Raw genomic sequence first — 19,361 nt, 5'->3', positions numbered from 1 at the left:
CTATTTAAAAGAAAAATTGGGGGCACCTGGGTGGCTCAGTTGGTTAAGTGTCCCTCTTTGGCTCAGATCATTATCCCAGGGTCTTGGGGTTGAGCTCCTTATTGGGCTCCATACTCAGTGGAAGACTGCTTTTCCCTCTACCCCTCTGCCCTTTTGCCTCTTATCTGCTGCTCATGCTTACTCTCTCTCTCATTATCTTTCTCAAATAAATAAATAAAATCTTTAAAAAAAGAAAATTTGTATTGAGAATAGGTAACAGATTAATTTTACTGTAACAATTTAATATTTATTTTTGTGAAAAAATCATTTCATAATGATTAGGTTTAGTATGTGTTACAAAATACACAGTGAAAAAAGGTCATTCTATAGTATAGTATATACTATACTTTATATAGTATAGATAATTATACATTATATAGTATACATTATACATTATATAGTATATATACATTATACATATATACACACAAATATACATTACATAGTATAGATAATATTTCAATTTTCTTCTGCTTAAATAATATGCAGAATTTTGGGTTGTGTATATGTGTGTGTGTGAGCTGTCAGAATAACTTACCAAATGAAATTGTCACATGTAGAATAATGAGTATACAATGGCAACTAAGGTTCAGATGATACAGTATAATTGAATACAGTTGAGCTCCAAAGACATGAACCAGGGGAATATATTCTTGCAATCAACATTCAAGCAAGATAGAATAAGCTCTGGGGGACCTGGGTGGCTCTTTTGGTTAAGTGACCCACTCTAGGATTCAGCTCAGGAATGGTGTCAGAGGTCCTGGTATTGAGCCCCACATCATTCAGGGTCTATATTCAACAGGGAGTCTGCTTGGAGATTCTCGCTGCCCCTCCCTCCTTTCTCAAATAAATAAATAAGTCTTTTAAAAAACCCAAAAATTATATAATAAGCTCTGTATGGATAAGCCAAGTAACATTGAGAACAGAAAAAGTGAAACAATCAAATTATATAGCCCAAAATATTTCATTATCCTATGGAATGGGATACATAGTTAATGCAAAACCCAGAGCTCTGCCTTCTTAGTTCTTCCCTATTATTACTATGAATAAGACACGATGAACAGAAAATTTACTGTAGAAATATTGGATTATTCAAATTATTTCCTAAACACGGTGCAGGCAAATGTGTTGATAGTTTTGAGTGAACAGGTTGTGAAATTTAGTTAATATTAATGGACTATTATGGCTTATTTTCTACTTAATTTTCCATTTTTGATCACTTTATTTACCATGTATGTGTGTGTATATATATATAATACTATAAACTGCTTACATAATATGATCTGTAAGTGTATTTGAGAAACAATTTATTGCTCACATTGTATTTCTGTTCTTTAAAAAACAAACAAACAAACAAACAAAAAACTTGTTTTAGAATAAACTTTTTTTTTAAAGATTCTATTCATTGGGGCACCTGGGTGGCTCAGTGGGCTAAGCCTCTGCCTTTGGCTCAGGTCATGATCCCCAGTCCGGGGATCAAGCCCCACATTAGGCTCTCTACTTGGCAGGTTGCCTGTTCCCTCTCTCTCTCTCTGCCTGCCTCTCTGCCTACTTGTGATCTTTGTCAAATAAATAAATAAAATATCTTTATTTATTTATTTGACAAAGATCACAGCAAGAGAGGGAACACAATCACAGGGAGTGGGAGAGGGAATAGCAGGCTTCCCACTGAGCAGGAAGCCAGATGCGGGCTCGATCCCAGGACCCTAGGATCATAACCTGAGTCAAAGGCAGATCTTAACAACTGAGTCACCCAGGTGCCCCTAAACATTTTTAAAGGAAATATAGACAAATATGGTCCATTTATGGTTGAATTCCTTTAATATAATGTCTCTTTGTCTTTTTTATTCTTTATGTCTATTTCTATTCCTTCTAATGTCAGTCCCATTCTTCGAAGTCAGCATCTATTTATAAAATAATACTTCTTAAATCCTCAAACCAACTTTAAAGATCTCAACGTCTTTTTATTTATTTATTTATCTACTTATCTATTTATTTATTTATTTATTTTTATTTTTTTAGTGTTCCAAGATTCATTGTTTGGGCACTATACCAGTGCTCTATGCAATATGTGTCCTCCTTAATACCCACTGCCAGGCTCGCCACCTCCACTCCCCTCTCTTCCAAAACCCTCAGTTTGTTTCTCAGAGTCCAAAGTCTCTCATTGTTCATCTCTGCCTCTGATTTTCCCCAACTCCCTTCTCCTCTCCTTCTCCCAATGTCTGCTGTGTTATTCCTTATGCTTCACAAATAAGTGAAACCTTATGATAATTGACTCTTTCTGCTTGACTTACTTCACTCAGCATAATCTCCTCCAGTCCTGTCCATGTTGATACAAAAGTTGTGTATTCATCCTTTCTGATGGAGGCGTAATACTCCATTGTATGTATGGACCTTATCTTCTTTATCCATTCGTCTGTTGAGGGGCATCTTGGCTCTTTCCAAAGTTTGGTGAATGTGGTCGTTGCTGTTATGAACATTGGGGTACAGGTGGCTCTTCTTTTCACTACATCTGTGTCTTTGGGATAAATACTCAGTAGTGCAATTGCAGGGTCATAGGGTAACTCTATTTTTAATTTTTTGAAGCATCTTCACATTGTTTTCCAAAGTGCCTGCACCAACTTGCATTCCCACCAACAGTATAAGAGGGTTCACCTTTCTTTTTCTTTTTTTTTTTTAATTTCTTTTCAGTGTAAAAATATTCATTGTTTTTGCACCACACCCAGTGCTCCATGCAATCCGTGCCCTCTCTAATACCCACCACCTGGTTCCCCCAACCTCCCATCCCCCACCCCTTCAAAACCCTCAGATTTTTTTTCAGAGTCCATAGTCTCTCATGGTTCACCTCCCCTTCCAATTTCCGTCAATTCCCTTCTCCTCTCTATCTTCCCTTGTCCTCCATGCTATTTGTTATGCTCCACAAATAAGTGAAACTATATGATAATTGACTCCCTCTGTTTGACTTATTTCATTCAGCATAATCTCTTCCATTCCCATCCATGTTGCTACAAAAGTTGGGTATTCATCCTTTCTGATGGAGGCATATTACTCCATAATGTATATGGAGCACATCTTCCTTATCCATTTGTCCGTTGAAGGGCATCTTGGTTCTTTCCACAGTTTGGCGACTGTGGCCATTGCTGCTATAAACATTGGGGTACAGATGGCCCTTCTTTTCGCTACCTCTGTATCTTTGGGGTAAATACCCAGTAATGCAATGGCAGGGTCATAGAGAATGCAAATTGGTGCAGCCACTTTGAAAAATAGTGTGGAGATTCCACAAGAAATTAAAAATAGAGGGCTCAGATTTCTTGATATTCTCTCCAACATTCATTGTTTCCTGTCCTGTTAATTTTGGCCATTCTAACTGGTGTAAGGTGGTATCTCCATGTGGTTTTGATTTGAATCTCCCTGATGGCTAATGATGATGAACATTTTTTTCATGTGTCTGTTAGCGATTTGTAGGTCTTCTTTGGAGAAGTGTCTGTTCATGTCTTCTGCCGAATTTTTTGATGTGATTACCTGTTCTGTGTGTGTTGAGTTTGAGGAGTTCTTTATAGATCTTGAATATTAGCCCTTTGTCTGTAGTGTCATTTGTGAATATCTTCTCCCATTCTGTGGGTTGCCTTTTTGTTTTGTTGACTGTTCCCTTGGCTGTGCAGATTTTGATCTAGATGAAGGCCTAAAATTTTATTTTTTTATTTGACAGACGAGATTACAAGTAGGCAAGAGAGGCAGGTGGAGAGAGGAAGAAGCAGTTTCTCCACGGAGCAGAGAGCCTGATGCAGTGCTGGATCCCAGGACCCTGGGATCATGACCTGAGCCGAAAGCAGAGGCTTTAATCCACTGAGCCACCCAGGTGCCCCTGGAGACATGTCTTGAAGGAAGTTTTTGTGGCCAATGTCGAAGAGTTTACTGCCTATGTTCTCTAGGATTTGATAGACTCCTGGCTCACATTGAGGTCTTTTATCCATTTTGAGTTTATCTTTCATGTTCGATGTAAGAGAATGGTCAAGTTTCGTTCTTCTACACATAGCTGTCCAATTTTCCCAGCACCATTTATTGATTTTTCACTGGATATTTTTTCCCACTTTGTCAGTCTGTACTCGAGGAACTACAGAACTCTGATGAAAGAAATTAAAGAAGACACAAAATATGGAAAAGCATTCCATGCTCATGGATCCGAAGAATAAACATTGTTAAAATGTCTGTACTGCCCAGAGCAATCAATACTTTCAAAGCCAGCCCAATCAAAATTCCACCAGCATTTTTCAAAGTGTTAGAACAAACAATCCTAAAATTTGTATGGAACCAGAAAAGACCCAGAATTGCTAAGGGAATTTTGAAAAAGAAAAACAAAACTGGGAGCATCACATTGCCTGATTTCAAGCTTTACTACAAAGCTGTGATCACCAAGAAAGCATGGTACTGGCACAAAAAGAGACAAATAAACCAGTGGAACAGTAGAGAGTCCAGATATACACCTGCCACTCTATGGTCAAATAATCTTCTCCACATTCTTCTAATGGAAACTGACATCAACAAAATAATCACCATGGGTTTACATTTCTATTAAAGACACTGTGTAAAATTACATTAAATTCTTTGAATTTCAGCCAAAGTAAATCACCAAGTGTTTTATTTTCCCTGTTTTAATTTAATTATTACCGTTTCTCTTAAGTCCTAATATTCTGCCTATGTTCAGATATAAGAGTAATGTAACATATTGCTTTATTAATCATTTTCCTAAGTAGCTATTTCATCAGCTTTTCAGACCTTATCCTTGAGTTTTTTTTTTAATCCTTGAGTTTATTATCTAATGCATATTCTGATGCCAGTCACCTCTATATACTAGTGCTATGTCTGTGAAAAAAACATGTATGTGAGAGTAGACATTTTTATTTTACAGAAATTTATTATGTTCCAACATAGTATCAGATGACTACTTTTGAAATTGTTTTGTATAGATTAGCCAGTCTTTAAAGAAAATGGAGCAAAGATAATATTAAATATCTTGGATATATTCAATAAAGAACTATTTCATAGCAGCCATTGGGTCCTTAAAACACCTTCCAACATATAACTTTGTCAATGCTAAAGAATGCTTAGATTATGAGTTAGTCTTCACCATGGAAACACAAAGTTTAGATAGTAGTATATTAAAGTTTTTTCAATGAGTCTTCTTTCATTGTTGAGCAAGCACAGTATGTTATGGGACATTGATCACCAAGTTAAAGAAACAAACAAAAATCCCAAATCATCCCTGGATATTGGGAAACATTAGTATAACCTCATTCAACAAAGAAATATTGAAATATCAGTTAAAGCAAAAGTGCATATGTATTATTTTTTTCTTATCACAAGTTTTATGAATTTTTCTTTTCCTTTCTTACAGCCTAGGAAAAATAAATGATGAATGGCCTTTGATAATACCTAGGTAGTGTTCAATTTCATTTTAGAAACTCCAAGGAAGTAAATTACCTTCAAGCACATAGAGTTAGTTTAGGGCCAATCAGGAGTAAAAATCCCATTTTAAATTCATAGAGGAAAGATTTCTCAGTATTCCACATTGTGTAGAAGAAAAGATCAACAAGCAGTTCAACATTATCAATAATGATCTTTGTAAGGAAACCCTAATGAGCCAGATGATTTAGATATACAGATGACAATAAGCTACTAAAAGATACTGTCAAAAGACAGGAATAACCTTTGAGAGGAGGGCAATGAATATATTCAACTCATCTGCAGGCAATGAGGATCACTGAGGTTAAGAATTGTAGCAGAGCAGTATGAACGCTATAGGCTTATTCAGGGGTGCCTGGGTGGCTCAGTGGGTTAAAGCCTCTGCTTTCAGCTCAGGTTATGGTCCCGGGGTCTTGGGATCGAGCCCTGCATCGGGCTCTCTGTTTCAGTGGGGAGCTTGCTTCTTCCTCTCTCTCTCTGCCTGCATCTCTCCTGCTTGTAATCTCTGTCTGTCAAATAAATAAATAAAATCTTTAAAAAAAAATTGGCTGATTCAACTGATGAATAACTGAACTCTACCTCTGAAACTAATGATATACTATATGTTAATTAATTGAATTTAAATTATTTTTAAAAGAAATAAGCTTGTTTTCTCCAAATATAGGCATTAGCTAAAATTTAGCCTACAGTTCAGAGCTGGTAACAATGTCAAACCTTGGAAACATACTTTAGACAATGAACTGGATCCTTTATGCTCAGCTGATAGTACTTTATATGTAACTTGAAAAACATTAAACAACTGCTATCATTAAGTGATAAATGAATATTTGATTAACTTAACTGGAGGTCTAAAAAGAACCTATTTGGACTCATTATAACAAAAGATGGTGATATTTTATTGAAATGTTACTTTTATTATAAACATATACATATGGGGGCTCCTGGGTGGCTCAGTGGGATAAAGCCTCTGCCTTCGGCTTGGGTCATGATCCCAGGGTCCTGGGATGGAGCCCAGTGTCAGGCTCTCTGCTCAGCAGGGAGCCTGCTTCCCCCTTCTCGCTGCCTGCCTCTCTGCCTACTTGTGATCTCTCTGTCAAATAAATAAATAAAATCTTAAAAAAAAAGAAAAACAAAAACAAAAACAAAAACCCCCAAAACATTAACATATGATGGCAAATGTGGAGTTAGAAGATGACAAAAATCTAAGCTTAAAGTAATGATGTATATGAAAAGAACATTTGGCTAAGTATCAGAAAACTGAATTTTGTCATTAATTAATTAGTTCCTTATTTATTTAGTTTCTTTAACTATGAAAAATTTTTTATCACCATCTTTCAGTGCTCTTCCATCAAGAAACTATGATTCTTGAAATTTTTTATAGTAATGTAATAGTCATATCATAACAAATATGAGTATAAGAAGATAGAGATAAATAAAAACTAAGAATGCCACTATTAATCTGTATCAATATCTAATAGTTACTGGGTAAAACATATTGATCAATATAAAAAGAAAATGTCACAGTTAAAAGAAAATATCATGTGTAAACACATGTAATGATTTTAGATCCTATGTCTTGTTGCATTTAAGTAATACCCTCAGATAACTTTCTTGAAAAAAATAGAAGCTAAAAAACTCCAATAGGAATATATCCAGTTTATAATGTTGAAAGAAATAGAACTATAAGATTTAGAGATATATCTGGAAAATATAATGAATTCTCCATCAAAATGGCAATAGACATTTCCTCATCTCCTTTTTTTTTTTTTTTTTTTTTTTGTAAGTGAAAAAATATAGAAGGAATAAGGAATTGTTTATGGTGGAAAGAGCTCAGAAAAATTCCTAGGATTTGCATGGGTTTCTGGAGAAGGAAATATTAGCAAGTGGCACCCTTTGGCTTGGTTTTTGTATTTACCTCTGTAGCTGACATCAGAGATAGAGTCATCTATTCCGATGTCCTTCTAGTTGCTTTCTTTTACTGTAGAAACCTGAGCAATTATAGATGGAATAATAGAAGTTACTGGTTTTTCTTCCCTGAGAAGGTTGCTGAACGGACAGTTTTATTATCTGGAAGTTGCTGCTGGTTCTTTGCAAACTTGTTTTACAGATGGATACACTTGGTGCCACAGGGATGCTATGGATATTGATCCTGGTAGTTTTAAACTCTAGGGTATGACAGAAATTCACAGTGTCTGAACCAACTGGTAAGAGCAGAACAGACTTTCATGTATTAATGCTGACTTCCTTATTATTGCCCTGTTCTTCAGTGAATAGACATCATAAAACAAAAACAAAACAAAACAAAACAAAACAAAACAAAAAGTCTTGTGTGTGTGCGTGTGTGCGTGTGTGTGTTTATCTTCTGGAGCATGGAGCATAAGGGTAAGGGACTCTTATAAAGAAAGTAGAGGAAAATAATGGCAAAATAAACTAAAACTGTTTAGCTAAAATAGCAATGTCTGGTTAAGTATCATTGGTAAGATTGAAAAACAGGGTTAAAGTACAAGATTAGTATCAGCAAAACCTCACATCTGTTTATTTCAACTTATAAAAATGTTTTTGAATGCTTGTAGTTCCAATTTTGACATAATTTACATGATTTTGTACTTATTAATTATTTATTAATACAAAAGTAGTGACATAGCCTACATCATTTATCATCTCTTATTTCTTAGCAACTTTTATGATATTGAAAGACATTGGCCTTAGGGGGAAAAATATGCCATTTGAAAACTTTTTCACAAATAAAATGCAAATGTATGAATTTATCATCATATATTTTATTTTTTCTGTGTTTTGTTCATATAATTTCTTATAAAATATAAAATCAGGCAATTTACAAAATGTAATTGTATGAATTCTTAACCTCAGATATAGAGAAAACATATGGATTAATGTTCTGAAGGACATGGAAAAAAGAATAGGAGAAGTGAATAAAAGTTTGGCAGATGGAGTTATAATAAGTCACTAGAGGTTGGAAACCATGAAAATGTAGAAGCTATTGGTACAATGCTACGAATCTCCCCAGAAGCCTTTAGCAGTCTAGAAGTAGAAGGAGAAAGCAGATGGTGGCATTTAAATAGGTTCAGAATCAAGGTAGGAAAGACAAAAAGACAAAAAGAATAAAAAAGATGGACACTTCCTCTAGCAAGACTAAAACAAGGATTTTCTCCAACCCATTCCTTCCAAGGAGAAAGATTTACTACAAAAATCTACTTCTGCCCTGATATTTGGCAAATCCAAATACAATGCTAGTTTCGATGAACAAAACTTGGCCAGAGAGAACTTTAAAAGTCATCAGTTGGCTGTGTTTGAATTTTTGTGAATGCGAGACCAGTTCTGTGATAGCCTTGCAGATTTTGGTAACTTTTTGGATTTTCTTTTTCTTAAAGAAAGAAGACATGAAAGACTTAACCAATAAACTAGTTCAACTTTCCCTTTCTTAAAGACATCACATCCATTCCAGAAAAGGACAGTCCAGACTGCAGGGGCAGCAGCAATTTCATTTCCCTGGGGAATATGTACGTGGGGCCTAGGGCAGAGACCAAGCTGAATTAGAACTGCAGAGAATGAAGACTGATGCTGGGTTGTAGTTAAATAGGAGACATTTTGTGATTTTTGGCTTTGGTTCCTTTAGGTTCCAAATGAAACATTAAAAACTTCTTTAATTAAAAAAATGAATAGAAAGTTCATATTCTAACATAAAAATATTAAAAAATGTAATATATATATGTTTGTGTGTGCATATGCATATATATATATATATATATATATATATATATATATATATGCACACACACACACACACACTCTTTAAGGGTTGTTTTTAACCCTTATGAATCTAAATTGACCCTTTATTGGGAATGCTGATTTTTGCTCATGTGCTTTTTTTTTTTTTTCCCCAATTTCGGGGAAAGTGCAAACATACTCCCCCACTACCACAAATCATGCAGTTGAGTTTCCCACATTTGGAGAAATTGCAGGGGTCAACGCATCTAGAGTGCAATGGATAAGCCTCACCCTGGGAAAACCACTTTTGTAATCATGGTATCTACCCTGCCAGGTAAGTATTGCTTATGTGCTTTTTAACGTCACAGCGGGAGCAGTTTTACCTGAGGAGTTTATGTATGGATTCTGTTCAGCCCTAGAGGAACTTGCCTCTGAAGAGTGATTGCATTTGCTTTTCTGAGTATACTAGGAGTATCACTATTCAAGGGCTCATTTTTATGATAGCGTCTCAACTTGGGCATTCTGTACCCTTGAGGAGAGCATAAATTCCAACTTCAAAACCATGTCTAATATAGCTCATGGTTACCAATTATCTAAGGAGATTTTTTTTTTTTCAACCTGGAAACCAAGTGGTGATTGAAAAGACTTTGCCGTCTTCCTTTGTGTATATATAAGTTCTTTGTTTTGCCTTGTTCACCCTTTTACTAATTATGGAGTCAGTCAAGGCTTCTTGCTATATATGAGGGTTTAACTTCAACTCCTATCTCGCATGGGCTCAGGTCTCACGTTCTTCCCCGATGTAGGTGGTATCTCACAGACGTTTGGTTTCTAGTGTCCTCTGTCCCATGCTAGACTTGCCAGCAAATCCTCTCAACTATGTACTAACTGAACTGGTTTTTGTTGTTCTGTGTTCCTGTGACCAAGGGTTTAAGCTAATTTCACTTATTTGAAGCTATGATCTTAAGGAAATGTTAGAATTGTAAGTATCATTTCTAGATATTTGCAATAGAAAGAACTTCTAATTGTATATTAATAGGTTGCTGGAATCAGATGTTATTGGGGTATGACTCAATATTTAAACTTCTTTTTATTTATTTTCTCCTACGTTAATTATAGTTGACCTTTGAACAACATTGGGGATGTTGGGAATGCCATCCCCTGTGCAGGGAAAAATCCACATATAACTTCTGACTCACCCCAGACTTAAGCACTAATAGTGTATTATTGACCAGAAGCCTTACAGATAACATAAAATCAGTTAACACATATTTTTATACTTTACATGTATTATATATTTATTATAAATGTATGATATATTTACATTATATATTATATATTCTTACAATAAAGTAAGCTAGTAAAAAAACATGTTTATTAAGAAAATCACGGGGAAGAGAAGATACATTTACAGTACTGTATTGTAAAATTGCGAATATGGAACTCCGTGGCAAGGGAGGGGCCAAGCAGGCACAAAGCCATGCTGGCAGAGGGAACCCAGGACCTCCAACAACAGCCATGCAGGGCCCTACATGGGCCAGCGCCAGGCTAGGTGGGAGGCTGGATGGGAGCCCGGTGTCCAGCAAAGTGAAGGCTGAGGGAGTCCTCACTGCAGTTGGGAGTCGGGACCCAGACCCAGGCAGCGGCTGGTGGAGTTGGCACTGTTTCTTTGGCTGCCGCGCTGAAGCTGACCAAGTGAACCCCACTTCCCCTGTTGCCAAGCTGGACCTGGGTGACCAGCAGGAACACTGGGAGACGTTGCAGAAGGGGCAGAGGCTCACCTTTGAGAGTAAGCCAAGCTGCTGCTAGACTGTCGGCTTGCAATACCCTGCCGAGGCTGCCGCGGTGGGGCAGTGTGGTTTGAAGTTTGAGTGTCAGAAGACTTGCACATCTTAGTCTGCAGCTGCAACATTTGGTAGAGGCAAAGACACTTCGTTGTCCTGCTTCTCACTTCAAGCTCCTGGGTGGAGCCGGAGCATCATGGCACACATAGTCAATATTCACAAAGTCAGCAAGCTTCCGTAAGACAGGTGGTTTTCAGAGTTTTTACACTCTTTGCTTGAACCCTAACACTTTGAATTGCCCCTCACCACCTGGATGAAGGCACCACCTGGAGTGTGGTCACTGCGGAATTCAGGGGCAGAGACTGGGGGAAGGCCCTGGAGGAGCAGGAGGCTGTCAAGAATGTGTCTTCAGAGTGTGTTCTGGTTTTTCCCTTCCTAAGAAGGAGAAATCATTGGGGTCCGCAGCTTTGTTGTCCCCGCTGCACCTCAGTGGTGCTCATGAATATGGCTGATCCACACTGCTGGTTCTGTTGACCAGCGACCATCTCAGCTCTGCAGCTTGCTCCGGCTACCAGAGATTTTTTTGGCACTACTTTTTCCTTCCTTAGTCCAGATTTTGATGTAGGTTAGTTGACATCCTTCTTTCTCTTCCCTTTTATATGGATGTTTTAGAAAAGTAAATATTTTAAAAATTAAAGCCAATCCCACCTCCCCCCCCCGAAAAAAAAAACAGAAAAAACTGCATATAAGTGGACCCACAAGGATTTATTGCATGCCTACCAGGTTCTAGGCAACAAGGATATGACAATATACCGAATAGTCTTTTGTCTTCATACAGTTTACATTCTAATAGAGATTTCATGAAACAATCAAAAATAAATATATAAAGGCATGCCTTGGAGATGTGTGTAGTGTGAAAGTGGCTGTAGGCAATATGTAAATAAATAAGCTTGGCAATGACCCAACAAATGTTTGTTTATAAAAACAGGTGATGGATCATATTTAGCCCATAGGTTTGCAGATTTAGACTGATCATACTCTGTTGTCTGAGGCAGGGAAATTGTTTTTTCCAAAAGGAAGAAACAAAAAAAAGGAAGAAAGGAAAAAAGGAAGAAAGGAAAGAAGGAAGGAACCTTTGCTGTCAAGGCAGAACAGAGTATTGTAGGTGGAGGGATGAACACAAGTATTAACTTTAAGTTCATTTACTTTTAGTTTTGGTTCATTTATGGCAAAGGATTAAGGTCTACACATCATTTTAGTTTCCCCTTTGTGATTAAACATTTTTGTATGAAGTTCTCTCTCTCTCTTCAAAGCTTTCCAGATGATTTAAGTCTTCTATTTTTACTTATTAAAATTTTGGGCACAAGTTATTTAGGAATCGACTTTTTTAAAATATTTTATTTATTTGGAAGAGAGAGAGATAATGAGAGAGTATGAGAGGGAAGAGGATCAGAGGGAGAAGCAGACTCCCCAGTGCACAGGGAGCCCAGTGTGGGACTCAATCCCGGGACTCCAGGATCATGACCTAACTGAAGGCAGCTGCTTAACCAACTGAGCCACCCAGGTTCCCCACCAGTTTTTTTTTTGTTTTGTTTTGTTTTGTTTTTTTAGATTTTATTTATTTGACAGACACAATGAGAGGGAGGGGACACAAGCAGGGGGAGTGGGAGAGAGAGAAGCAGGCTTCTAGCTGAGCAGGGAACCCGATGTGGGGCTCTATTCCAATCTGAACCAAAGGCAGACACTTAATGACTGAGCCAACCAAGCACCCCAGGAATAGATATTTTTGTTTCCAAATAGTAATGTTCTTTGTTCTGTGTCTTAAAATTTATTTTTTAAGTTTTTTTTATAAATATATAATATATTTTTAACCCCTGGGGTACAGGTATGTGAATTACCAGGTTTACACACTTCACAGCACTCACCATAGCACATACCCTCCCCAGTGTCCATAACTCCACCCCCTTCTCCCAACCCCCGTCCCCCCAGCAACCCTCAGTTTGTTTTGTGAGATTAAGAGTCACTATGGTTTGTCTCCCTCCATCTTGATTCATTTATTCTTCTCCTACCCCCTTAACCCCCCATGTTGTATCTCCACTTCCTCATATCAGGGAGATCATATGATAGTTGTCTTTCTCCGATTGACTTATTTCGCTAAGCATAATACTCTCTAGTTCCATCCACGTCGTCGCAAATGGCAAGATTTCATTTCTTTTGATGGCTGCATAGTATTCCATTGTGTTTATATACCACATCTTCTTGATCCATTCATCTGTTGATGGACATCTAGGTTCTTTCCATAGTTTGGCTATTGTGGACATTGCTGCCATAAACATTCGGGTGTATGTGCCCCTTTGGATCACTACGTTTGTATCTTTAGGGTAAATACCCAATAGTGCAATTGCTGGGTCATAGGGCAGTTCTATTTTCAACATTTTGAGGAACCTCCATGCTGTTTTCCAGAGTGGTTGCACCAGCTTGCATTCCCACCAACAATGTAGGAGGGTTCCCCTTTCTCCACATCCTCGCCAGCATCTGTCATTTCCTGACTTGTTAAGTTTTAATTTATATTTTAATCCAGTATAATTAACATACAGTGTTATATATATTGCTCAGTGCTCATGAAGATGAGTGAACACTTAATGCTCTTCACCTCTCTCATGCATCCCCTACCCACCTCTTTGATAGCCATCTACCAGTTCTCCATACTTAAGAGTTGGTTTTTGGTTTATTCCCCCCCTCCATTTTGTTCCATAAAATTCTACACAGGAGTGAAATCATATAGTATTTTTATTTCTCCGACTGACTTATTCCATTTAATGTTATGCTCTTTAGCTCCATGCATGTTGCAAATAGCAAGATTTCATTATTTTTGACTAAATAATATTCCACCATATATATGCATATATATGTATGTATGTATGTATGTATGTATGTGTGTTTACACATACAACATCTTTGTCCACTCATTTTTTTTTAAAGATTTATCTATTTGACAGAGAGATCACAAGTAGGCAGAGAGGCAGGCAGAGAGAGAGAGAGGAGGAAGCAGGCTCCCCGCTGAGCAGAGAGCCCGACGCGGGACTCGATCCCAGGACCCTGAGATCATGACCTGAGCCGAAGGCAGCGGCTTAACCCACTGAGCCACCCAGGCGCCCCTCTTTGTCCACCCATTTATTGATGGATACTTTGGTTGCTTCCCTATTTTGGCTATTACCAATAATACTGCAATAAACATAGGAGTACATATATCATTTTGATTAAGTGTTTTGGTATTCTTTGGGAAAATTCCTATTAGTGGGATTACTGGACCAGAGGGTAGTCCTATTTTTTATTTTTTGAGGAACTCCATACTGTTTTCCACAGTGACTTGACCAGTTTACATTCCCACCAACAATGCAGGAGGGTTAGTTCTTCTCCACATCATAGAGAATGTTTGTGGTTTATTGTTTTTGATTCTAGCCATTCTGACAGGTATGATGTGATGCCTCACTGTAGCTGTGGTTTGCCTTTCCCTGATGATGAGTGATGCTGTGCATCTTTTCATGTGTCTGTTGCCCATTTGTATGTTTTCTTTGGAGATATGTTGGTGTATGTCTTCTGCTTACTTTTTAATTGGATTATTGTGTGTGTGTGTGTGTGTGTATGTGTGCATGTTGAGTTTCTAAGTCCTTTATACATTTTTCATACCAACCTTTTATTGAATATGTCATTCGCAAATATCTTCTCTCATCCAGTAGGTTCTCTTTTAGTTTGGTTGGTTGTTTCCTTTGCTGTGCAAAAGCTTTTTATTTTGATATAGTTCCAACAGTTTGTTTTGGCTTGTGTTTCCCCTGCTTTGAGAGATATATCTAGAAAAATGTTATCGTCAATGTTAGAGAATTTACAGTTTGTGCTCTCTTCTAAGATTTACATGTTTCAGGTCTCACGTTTAGGTTTTCTATCCATTTTGAGTTTATTTTTGTGTATGGTGTAAGAAAGTAATCCAGTTTCATTCTTTTACATGTAGCTGTCCAGTTTCCCAACACCATTTGTTGAAGAGACAGTCTTTTTCCTATTGTATATGTTTGCCTCCTTTGTTGAAGATGAATTGACTGTATAATCATAAGTTTGGGCTCTGTGTCTATTTTTCTGTCAATATTGTACCATACTTGATTACTACAGCTTCGTAACAGAACTTGAAATCTGGAATTGTGATATTTCCAACTTCGTTTTTCTTTTTCAAGATTGTTTCAGCTATTCAGGGTCTTTTTTGATTCCATACAAATTTTAGGACTGTTTTTTATAGTTCTGTGAATATTGATAATTTGATAGAGATTGCATTAAATCAATAGACAGCTTTGGGTAGTATGGACATTTTAACAATATTTGTTCTTCCAATTGATGAGTATGGAATGTCTTTTCATTTCTTTGTGTCATCTTCAATTTCTTTCATCAGTGTTTTATAGTTTTCAACGTGCAGGTCTTCCACCTTCTTGATTAAGTTATTCCTATGTATTTTATTATTTTTGGTGTAATTGTAAATAGGATTGATTTCTTAATTTCTGTTTCTTTAGTAGTATATAGAAATGTGACATTTCTATACATTGATTTTATATTCTGTGACCTTACTCAATTCATTTATAAATTTAATAGTTTTTTGGTGGAGTTTTCAGTGTTTTAATTGGAATGTGTTATGAGCAGATAATGGGTCTTATAAACATTAGTTTTGGAAATGTTTTAAAGATTTTATTGTGAACAAGAACAAAGATATTTGAATTATTTGTCAATGCTTCCTAAGCATGTATGAAAGAAAAGTATGTTTTCATATATGTGTATCTGAATGTGTTAGTATCCACGAAGTTTATATAAATGTAAATATATGCTGCTAAATTCTAAATTTTTCTACTAAAATAAAATGTGTTCAAATGAACTTGATCCATATGATATTGGTGAAAATATATTTAAAACAAAACAAAACAAGACAAAGTTTTCATATAAGGACCGTAAAGTTCATTAGATGTTGTTGGTTTCACTCACACTTAATCCCATCCATTCTGTCCTCCCTTGCTGTAGCAGTGACTGGAAAGGTAAAACCACATTTTCTTGTCTTCTTTGTGGCTACTGTACTTTGGGAGACAGGCACAGAATTTGGAAGTGAGACAGACACCACGTTCTTGAATTCTTGCATTATGTAATTTGTATATAATAATTTGTATAATAATATGAAAATTCCATTGTATAACATGGTTCTTTATCCTGTTTAGTTCCATACTTATGGCTTTCTTTTCACTTGTATCTTTCCGATCTCTCTTTTCTCATCAGTATCTATTACAGTTCAATGCAGAAAATCACTGTAGGTATTTCAAGAGAGTTTGGCAGTTAAACATGATGGGAAGTGAGGGGAAGTCAAGGAATTACCACTAGACTGATGTTTCCAAGGTTATACGACCCCAGTAGCAATCGGGAATCTAGCAAACTGCTGCTGCTTCTACTTTCACACTGCTATTTACACTCATGATTGGTGTACAGACCCTGGAACTGGAGCCCAGTACTCACAAATTCTCACAGCTATGCAAATTTTTTTGCCAGATATCACAGCTGCAAGGAGATGGCACCTACCTCACTTCTCATTCTGTGCCACTGCACCTCATTCACAGGAGCTGTTTTCCAACAGAACTCTAACCACAAGTTGGATGGAAAGTTTGTTTTTACCCTTCTAGTCCCCGCTATACAAGGAGAGAACAGAATTGATGGGATGGGGGTGAGTGAAACAAAAAATACCAAATGCCCACATCTCTTACAGGCAACCTCTCTTTATTACATCATTTAAGACATTTTGTGCAAATGCCATAGCTGACGTTATTTTTTAAGCTCGGTCTGGAATTTTTTCCCCTCTTTTAGAAGGAAAGTTCAGTCTTTCCATTTTTTTAAAGTTTTTATTTATTTAAGTAATTTATACACCCGATGTGGGCTCAAACTCACAACCCTGAGATCAGGAAGCACGTGATCTTCCAACTGAGCCAGCCAGGTGCCCCTCAGTCTTTTAATTTTTGGAACAGTATGGTAAATTAACATTATTTCTTTCATGTCCTATTGTACCTAAGGTGGGTTGAATAAATATTTTCTTTTTACCTTTGCCTTATTATTGATGATAATTCAAAGTACTATTCTTTCCAGTCTGTGATCCCTATTCTTTTAATAAGAAAAGAACATACCAACTAGTTCCTTCACTAACAATCTGCCTTCCTACTCTCCCAGTAAGATGTATCCTTGTGAAAATAATTGTTTTCTCTCATTCCTTATCTCTCATTGAGACCTCTAGAAAGTTTTTAATTCTCCTCATATTTTATCTTTTCCTTTTTCCTTTCCTTTTTTTCCTTCCCCTCCCTTTCTCTTTCCCCCATTATCTACTTACCTCTACCTCTGTATCTTTTCGATAGTGAAGTGCTTTTAGCTCCAAAATGTGTTTGGTACTTATACTAGGCATTCCTCCTCAGTGTATTAATAATCATTTATAAATAATAGAGATTCTATTTCAAGACTCCTACTTGACACTTCTGTGACCCATTATGGAGTTGACTGTTGTCCATTTAGATTTCTTAATAATTGGATGGATAGATAATGGCATTCATTGATCATAACTGCTTCCTTTTTTTCTCCATACAACTTATTAAAATAGTTCATCTATGTAGAGGTAGATGAAGAAAATTATTTATTATTTTGATTCCAGATTTTATATATATATATATATATATATATATATATATATATATATATAACTAAATATGCATAGGAAATTATGATTTAGAGGGAAAAATGAGAATTGGAAGGAAAAGAATTGTCAGTCTCCCAGGGGAAAGTCAAGTATTGAGGTCTTTTAACAGATGTTATTTCTAGTGATATGGAAGTTAATGCATGACACTACCAGAGGATTGCTGAGGTTGATTGGATATTAAATAATCTTATTTTGAGAGGACTACCAAGACCATAGTTTTTAAGTATTTTGTAAGTTATAAAATGATATAAAATATAAAATAATATTTAATCTCTTTTCTCTTCTTCCTTGTTTTTTTATCTTTTCTTTTTTCCAACATGATTATCATTATTTAGTTATTGCATTGCCAAAGTATAATACCAATACCAATACTTAATTATCAATATTAACATCAGTGTGTTATTTGATTATTTAGCATTTACTATGTATTAAAGGTGTTTCGAAAATAAAGTGTAAATTCATCATAGAACATAAAGAAGTGTAACTATGAAATGTAAATTTTAACAGTATTGTAATATTCTCATATAAATTATTAACAGCAAAATATACAAAGTATAATATCATGTAAGTCAAGAGTAATTAATATAAAATGTTAAGCAAAACAATGTTATACAACTTTATTTTGATCCTCGGATATAAATATGTTATTTGTGTGATATTCAGATGGAATGGAGTACATTTTCTTACTAATCTTCCAGTTGCTTAAAAATTGTTTTTAACTCTAGATGAGTTTTTGATGAAGAAATAGTTATAATTCGATTCCAAATACTGTCCCCTTGACTTTTTCATCTTAAAGTAATCTCATCTTTTGCTTGATACTTTTGAGATCCCCAGATTCATTATATATAGATGGATATTTCAAAGTAGAATTAATTATATCATTTTTCATATTACCACATTAATTTTTAACTTAAAGTCTTTACACTAGAGAAAGAATTCTTATTCACGCTTTGTTTATTATCTTTTACCCTTCCTTTTGAAAATTCTGAAAATATAGGATGATGCACATTTACTTGATATACAGATTTAATGTGTACATCTCCATTGGTACACTTTTGTGTTCTATATATTTTGAATATATAGAAATTGAATTTTATACTAAAATTATGGGTACTGTATAAACTGCAGTGCATATTAGAAGATGGGATATTTAAAAACACATTATGGTTATTACATTCACTATTATAATCATCATTATTATTTGATATTTTTAGGAATGTTGATAAACAACAGGGTAAAGGCGATCCTGAGTGAGTTATACAGCCTTTTGAAACAGGACAAAGTAGTCAAAAACTCAATTAGAGAAAGAAGTATAAAAGTAGACACAACTTATCTTTACTTGAATAGACATTGATAATTTCTCTATGTTTATTTCTGTCTCTCTCCCCTCTATCACTCCATTATTGTAACCTATCTTTCTAACATCTATATATCATTTTTGCACCACTTTTTCTCCATCTTTGAGAATAAAACACATGAGGAGACTAAAATTTTCCTTCTACAATTTGGTATTATTTGAATATATATAATACATATAATAGTAAAATTACCACTTAACTGTGTGAAGTCATCAACCAGGTTTTTTCTCATGT

General features: G+C 35.8%; 1 non-coding gene across 1 annotated transcript; it reads right to left on the bottom strand.

Moving 5' to 3' along the window:
- Window positions 1-9,409: 9,409 nt before the first annotated feature.
- Window positions 9,410-9,573, bottom strand: LOC116585467. Its single transcript, XR_004283652.1, has one exon. It is a non-coding gene; the product is annotated as a U1 spliceosomal RNA (small nuclear RNA).
- Between the last annotated feature and the right edge of the window lie 9,788 nt (window positions 9,574-19,361).

This window comes from Mustela erminea, chromosome 2 (assembly GCF_009829155.1).
Source record: "Mustela erminea isolate mMusErm1 chromosome 2, mMusErm1.Pri, whole genome shotgun sequence".
NCBI classification, from domain to species: domain Eukaryota; kingdom Metazoa; phylum Chordata; class Mammalia; order Carnivora; family Mustelidae; genus Mustela; species Mustela erminea.
This window is presented reverse-complemented; position numbering and strand designations above follow the sequence as displayed.